The sequence below is a fragment of the Pyrus communis genome, chromosome 17 (assembly GCF_041283825.1).
Source record: "Pyrus communis isolate YQ-2024b chromosome 17, ASM4128382v1, whole genome shotgun sequence".
NCBI lineage: Eukaryota > Viridiplantae > Streptophyta > Magnoliopsida > Rosales > Rosaceae > Pyrus > Pyrus communis.
The window spans coordinates 14,330,727-14,337,500 of record NC_142581.1 but is presented as its reverse complement, the minus strand read 5'-3'; the positions used below and the strand labels follow the sequence as shown (position 1 = coordinate 14,337,500).

The 6,774-nt window shown below is 34.4% G+C and overlaps 1 long non-coding RNA gene across 1 annotated transcript in view; it reads right to left on the bottom strand.

Annotated features, from left to right (window-relative positions):
- LOC137708871 (uncharacterized) overlaps nucleotides 1-1,714 on the bottom strand; it is a 6,483-nt gene extending 4,769 nt beyond the window's left edge. The window contains exons 1-2 of the long non-coding RNA XR_015958232.1: nucleotides 919-1,714; nucleotides 626-665 (exon numbers count right to left, since the gene is read on the bottom strand). This is a non-coding gene — a long non-coding RNA (uncharacterized LOC137708871). The remainder of the gene's footprint in view (nucleotides 1-625; nucleotides 666-918) is intronic.
- Nucleotides 1,715-6,774: the final 5,060 nt, after the last annotated feature.

Sequence of the window (6,774 nt, the reverse complement as noted above, 5' to 3'; positions counted from 1 at the left end):
TGCAAGAACTAAACATGTGGAAGTGCACTACCACTTTATCAGAGAAAAGGTTCTACAAGAAGAGATTGAGATGAGACAGGTCAAGACGAATGATCAAGTTGCGGACATGTTCACAAAAAGTTTAAGTACAGGCAAGCTCGAAAATTTTCGCTGTTTGCTCAGCACAGTGCAAAGAATGAGAGCTGACATTGAGGGGGAGTGTTGAGAATCAATGTCAATTGTAGGTGAAGTAGGTGGATGTTGTAGGTGAAGTAAGTGTGTGAGGTTGGTGAAGTAAGTGGAGGTTGTAGGTGAAGTAGGTGGATGTTGTAGGTGAAGTAAGTGTGTGGTGTAGCTTTCATTTGGTTTGCTATAAATACCCAAGTTCTCAAGCATTGTAAATCATCCAAGGAAAAACAAAGCCTAGAGCTAAATAAGAAAAGCTTTGCTAATTAGTTTGTTTTGTGAGCTTTCTTTAAGAGTGTGCTCTATTTTCTTCTTCTTGGGATCATTAGAGTTATCTTGGATACTCTTCTTATTCAACAAGCTACAACAAAATACGAACGAAAAACTCAGATTAAATTAAATCAAATTCTACAACAGAAGTATCAATAAACTTAAAATCACTCTGAATGAATCTTCACACATCGTTAACTGTTTCCATATGATCCTCGTCATTTCATCACCTAATTGACAAAATAATACCATAATTAATAGAGTACAGAATCACAACATCAACAATTACAAAAACTGGATCCAATTACAAAAAATCCTCCAACAATATTAACAATTAGTGATGAAGTAAAACGCAGCAAAAATCTGAAAAACCCTAAACATCCAGAGAACTTATGGAGAATAGATAGGATTGAAATTTGCAGAAAAATGATGAAACAATACCCAGAAAAACAAATTGGAAGATAATTCCTCGAATAATCTTACCCGAATGAGAATATATGACGTTGAATTCGACTTTCCAGTAGCAAAAAGAAAGAACGGATAGATGAGAAAAAAATTAGGGATAGTGAAAGGGGTATTTGAGAGACGGAACAAGAACCATGAATTATTACCTGGTTCAATTGTGTCTCAGCATTAGCGATTATGGCGAGAGTGGGAGAGAAGGATTTAAGCTTTGAAGAGAGGCAGAGAGGCAAAGAGCGAGAAGGAGAGAGGCGGAGAGCGAGAGGGAGACTCGAACGTACTGAGTCTCATTTTTAACTTTTTTCCTTTTCTCTTTTACTTATTCATGCATGCGACGGAACTCAATGGGATCGTAAATAACAAAGCGCCAAAGTTAACCGTGCAGAAAATTAGTGAAATTCGTATTTATTACGATCACCGCATCATGCGTCGCAAAACAAGTATCGCAAATACCGTGTTTTCTTGTCGTGGAGAAAATTTTTGGGCAAATTTCTTGGTGGTCAGAGGTATATTTGAGGTTGTTTACTGGATTTTGGTAATTGAAGGCATTGGATCTGAAAAGTTTAGGTCTTGTAAAGAAGAGATACGGAGAGGGATGAGCTTATGCGGGAAGGGCCTTGTAGTTTTTCAGAGAGAGAGAGGGGAACTTGCAAATGGGTATCTGCGGCGGAGAGGGAAGGTGATAACCGCCAACATGGTTGGGTGCAAAACTTGGGAAACTGGAGGGGCCTTGCAAGTTTTCTGTTCTTCCTCTGCTTGATCATCAATTTTTGACAACTCTGGGCAGACCCTTCACAATTTGCGATGATGACTGTTGATTTTTTATTTTTTTATTTTTATTTTCTTGGCTTAGTTTTAAATAATTAAGAGTGTAAGACCATCTCCAATGGTGACCTAAAACCTAAAAATATTTAGCCCAGAAAATTTAGGTTTTAGCCCAGAAACAGCTTTTCTACTCCAACCCTTTTGGCTTAAAATTTTAGCCCCAGATTATCAAAGAATGAATTAAGGTTTTTTTTTTTTTAAATTAACTTTTTTTAAAAAAAAAATTTATGTAGACTATCCTAAATTAATTTTATGAACATTTTAACCTAAAAATATTTAAATTCCAATAAATTTTGAAAAATCACTAAATCAATACATGAAAATCAAGATAAACCACATAAACTTAATACCAAGGACATTTAATAAACCACATAAACTTAAAAAATAAAAAAGACAATTAATAAACCACATAAACTTACAAAATAAAGAAAACAATTAATAAACTACATAAACTTAATACAATCGAAAACTCACAGACTACATAAACTTAATAATGATATTCACCATTTTAAGTTAAATAAATTTTTAAAATTATTTTAGCCGTTGGATTTAAATTTGGACCGTTAGATCTTTTTTTTTTACCGTTATATTTAATTATATTTGATCTAAGCCGTTGGATTCAATAAATACATAAATATAAAACTAAAAAAAAAAAAAGTTGCCGTTGGATCCATTTAACATCACCATTCAATTACAAAAAGCAGCCTAACGACTTCTTTTTGCTTTGAAACATGAGGGAACAACCCCACGTGGGGTTGTCATTTGGCAAACAATTGGTGGGGCCCATTTTCTTTTGTGGCTTAAATCTGAGCTGGTATTTGACCCTCAAATGAGTTTTAGGTTTTAGGTTAATTTTAGGTCATGGGTTGGAGTAGATTTTGGGGGGGGGGGGGGGGGAGGGAAATTTTAGGTTATAGGTCATTGTTGGAGATGGTCTAAAGGAGTTGGGAATAGAGAAAAAGTAACTGTAAAGGTATTTTTGTTTTATTTCAATATATTAAATTAGAGGGTCTTTATTGTGTGTTTGTAAATTAATAAAAAAAATTCTTTCTGACATTTAAAAGAACATGCAAGCTGGACACAGAATTTTGCGTTCAAAATTTAGTAGGCAGAATTACATGACACAAACTAATGTGCTTATTTGTTAAAGGGCACATTTGAGATATTTTGGTGCTCAATGGAACTTAAAAAGCACAAATATGTCTTTGTGCTAATTGAAAATGCAAAGGGCACACATATCAATTGTGTTCTTAGCCCATTTTTCTTGTAGTGTCAGAGCAAATGGATGTTAAAAACAAGGCCCTAGAAAGAATCACTACGTTAGAGTAAAAAAAAAATGGTTATAATAGAAGAAATTTTACGCATCATTTTCAGTTGTGTTATAAGAGATGAGCTTTCAAGCACTCGTTGCATGAAACAAGTGTCTCACATTTGACGCATTATGCCAGCAACACATGACTATAGATGTGAGACATCTATTATGCAACAGGTGCAAAAAACTTTTTCTCCTACTATTTGTCACGATGAGTTCACATATTAAGTTCAAGGGAACTTAAAGAATTAAAACGTTTATTATTATTATTATTATTTATAATATGTTCACATTACAAGCTCTCGTTGATTTATTACTATGGACATAAATCAACTATAATAGCCGCACTTAAGGCAATAACAATCGTTAATTGACATGAACTTCATAATAAATTTCATATATTGATATCTATAATTATTCACGCGTTCATAAGCAAGACATAACAAAATTTTGAGATCCAATCTCTGTCTTTTTTTTTTTTTTTTTTTTAAGAAAACATCTCTCTTTTTTATCTTTAGCATTTAGAAACCCCTTTCTTCTCAAAATAAAGGGGGAAAAGAAGGCTGCAACCTGTTAGTCTGTTTCCATATCAGTATAAGCGATCTTCTGGGGATCACCAAAATTCTCTGCCCTTTATCTTTTTAACTCCCACACAGACACCATTAAAACCACCACCTTCTTTTCTTTTACTAAAGCTGCCTTTTCTCCTCGCCCTCTCTTTTTTCCCTCTCCCTCCAGATTCCCCCACCTCAAAGAAAGCATCCGGATCCGGATGCTTTTAGTGAGGATTCTAGAATTTTCACATTCTATTCGTTCATCGTAAGTTAGAAATTATAATTTTTTTTTAAATTAAAAACAAACAGTATTACAAAAACTAACAGCACGATATACGATAAACAGATAGAATGTGAAGTCCTTAGGATTCTCTTCCTCAAAGAAACTACCACATACAATTTCCAAGGCCATTTTTGTACTTTTAGTCATCAAAAGATGACAAAGCCATGGAAAATCAACACAGGTGTCATGTCCTGAGTCGTGATTATTTGATTGCTATGCAGGAGGGGGCAAGGGGAAATGACAGCTGATCCCATTGGGATCTGTGATAAACGAGGAGCTTGCACATGTGTAAATGCGCGACAGGACTAGAACATGCTGGCCCAGCGCACCACGTGCGGTGAAAATGCCTTTTTCAAAGTCACGGTAGACTTACTTGCGTTGCCTCCTTCCAATTTCCAAATCCGACATTCAATTATTCTGTAGCACGATTGGATTTCAGTGGTTTTGGTGGATTTGGATCCTCTCCTGAGCCAAGGAGAGGATCCTCCTGACTAAGCAGTGTGGGCCGTTGGATAAAAAGCAGTGTGGGTCATTGGATTTTTATCCAACGGCTATAATTAATATAACTTTAAAAGGATTCTCTTGTTTGTAGCCATTGAATTTAAATTCAACAGCCCACACTGCTTGGTCAGGAAGATCCTCTCCTTAGGCTCAGGAGAGGATCCAAATCTGGTTTTGGTGGGTTGTATAACTAAGGATTTATTTATTTTTTTTTTTTTTGGGGAACAAATAATATTATCTACACTAAAGGTAAGAGGTTGAGTTTAGCCTCACAATGGATTAGCAATACTTGGTTCAAATTCATCTTTTGCGAGAATCGAACCTAAGACCTCATTTACAAGTGAAGAGGAATATCACTAGATCGTAGTATTAAGTAGCGTGTAACAATCAAGTTAAATCATTAAATTATATCATAAGTAAACATAGTATTTTTTTTTTTCAATGGACAATGCTAGGGAGACTAATTTTTTTAGACCAAATTTGAAAATTATATGATTTGTTACCATTAAAAAATAAGTACATTAATCAATACCTAAGTAATAATCCAATCATCAAAATCCACATTATTTGATTTACAAAATTTAGTTTATAAATTTGATCTCCCTAACATTACCCTTTTTCAATTCAATCATAACCGTTAATTTTTCGTACAACTAAATAGTCTAGATAATCGAAAGAAATTTGTAGTTACTTTGCCAATTTTACTTAGCTTCTTTTTTCCTAAGCAAAAGAGCAGATGTGACATCAATTTGGCAAGAAAAACATAGGTCCACCAAAGTCTTGTAAAATATGGCAAACTTGCTAGTCTGATGAGTGAAGGTACAAATAGTATTGACTATTTGTAATTTTAGCATGGGAATTGTAGCACATTGGTTAAAAAACATTCACTCATATGCACTCAAGATCTTCAGATGAGTTCGATTTGTAAGCATATAACCTAATACAACATAATCCAATATCACAGTGGTGGACATGCAACATGAAGAGAACCAGTGTAGTACTAACCTGTTGAGGAAGACATGGTGTTAGGGATGAAGTAAGAGATTTGCCAAATCACTTTGATATTATTCTGGCGTCCTATCATGGTAAACAATATATATATCTTACTATATAAGGTCTCCTAATTAGTTGCATAGCATTAAGACTCCTAATCTTGTCATATCGAGATTACGATATAACTTGATCGTTAAGTAACTTGAATTCCAAGTCACTTGACGTCCAAGTAAATTAATTTATACCCATTGATACTTACAATGAATCTTACACGATTCCCCCTTCTCTCACTATTGGTTGTATCTAAAAACAATGGTAACTTTAGAGATTGTTTTTTTTTTCTTTTTCTAATTTTTGAAATATCGGAACCAAACTGCTACTTATCCTAAACCATCAATACAATTGACCCATAAAAATATTATATGCAGCAAAGGAAAAGTACTTTCGATTTGCAAGCACTTCTGTCAGCAGATCTTTCTGTTCTCATCTTGGGTACAATCTTCCCACTTTATAAGTTCATAAGCCCTTTTGTTTTTTCACCACATTGCGCTGCATTAACCAAACAATTACCGGCTAAGAAATGTAATCGACAGAAACCATGCCGCTAACACTGTTTAAATAATTCATGCAGAAAAGAACAAATATAAAGACCTAGCCTCCAGCAATTACAACACGCCAATCAAAGAGTCATATCCCAAATTATTGAGAACCATTAGAAAAATAATACATATTAATATCTCTTGGGGACACAGTGTTGCATTGAGCATAGAGTGGTCTAATTTTTGTGAGCCCATCATGCTCCCTTATATATGGACATGGCAAAGCTTAGAGAGCAAGACATTTGTGGTATATGCTTGGATCCTAGCCAAAATTTGGTAAGAGCCACAAGTAAATCGATCGATCAAAATTTTGTTAATTATTTTATTTCAAATTAATTACGCCAGTGACTTATGCATGGTTGGCAAGTGACATGTCCATGCAAAGGCTTGCCCACAATTGCACAACGCGCTAGTGCTTGCATGAATAATACTGATGGCAACAACTCGTCGTTTTTATTAGAAGATCGGTTCATCCATATCCTGCATATTTTGTTGGAAAAATATGACAAAAGATTCAAATTAATAATGGATTTCCTTGGTGACTTGAAATAAACTAAGTAATTAATTGAGTGGTTACAGGTGATTAATTGATTGAGATCGATTCTCTTAGCTAGACCTGAGTTCTTAGATTATTTTTTGGGTATGGTCTCCTTCTTATCTTTTATGCATCTGTTGTTGTGCTTACGTCCCGAACAATATATAACATTAACCCTAACTCAGCAAATATCAACAAATGATCAGAACTCCCGATCATGGAAACAGTTCAACTAGTAACTTTTATTTAATCTGTAAAAGTGATGTTAAGAATAT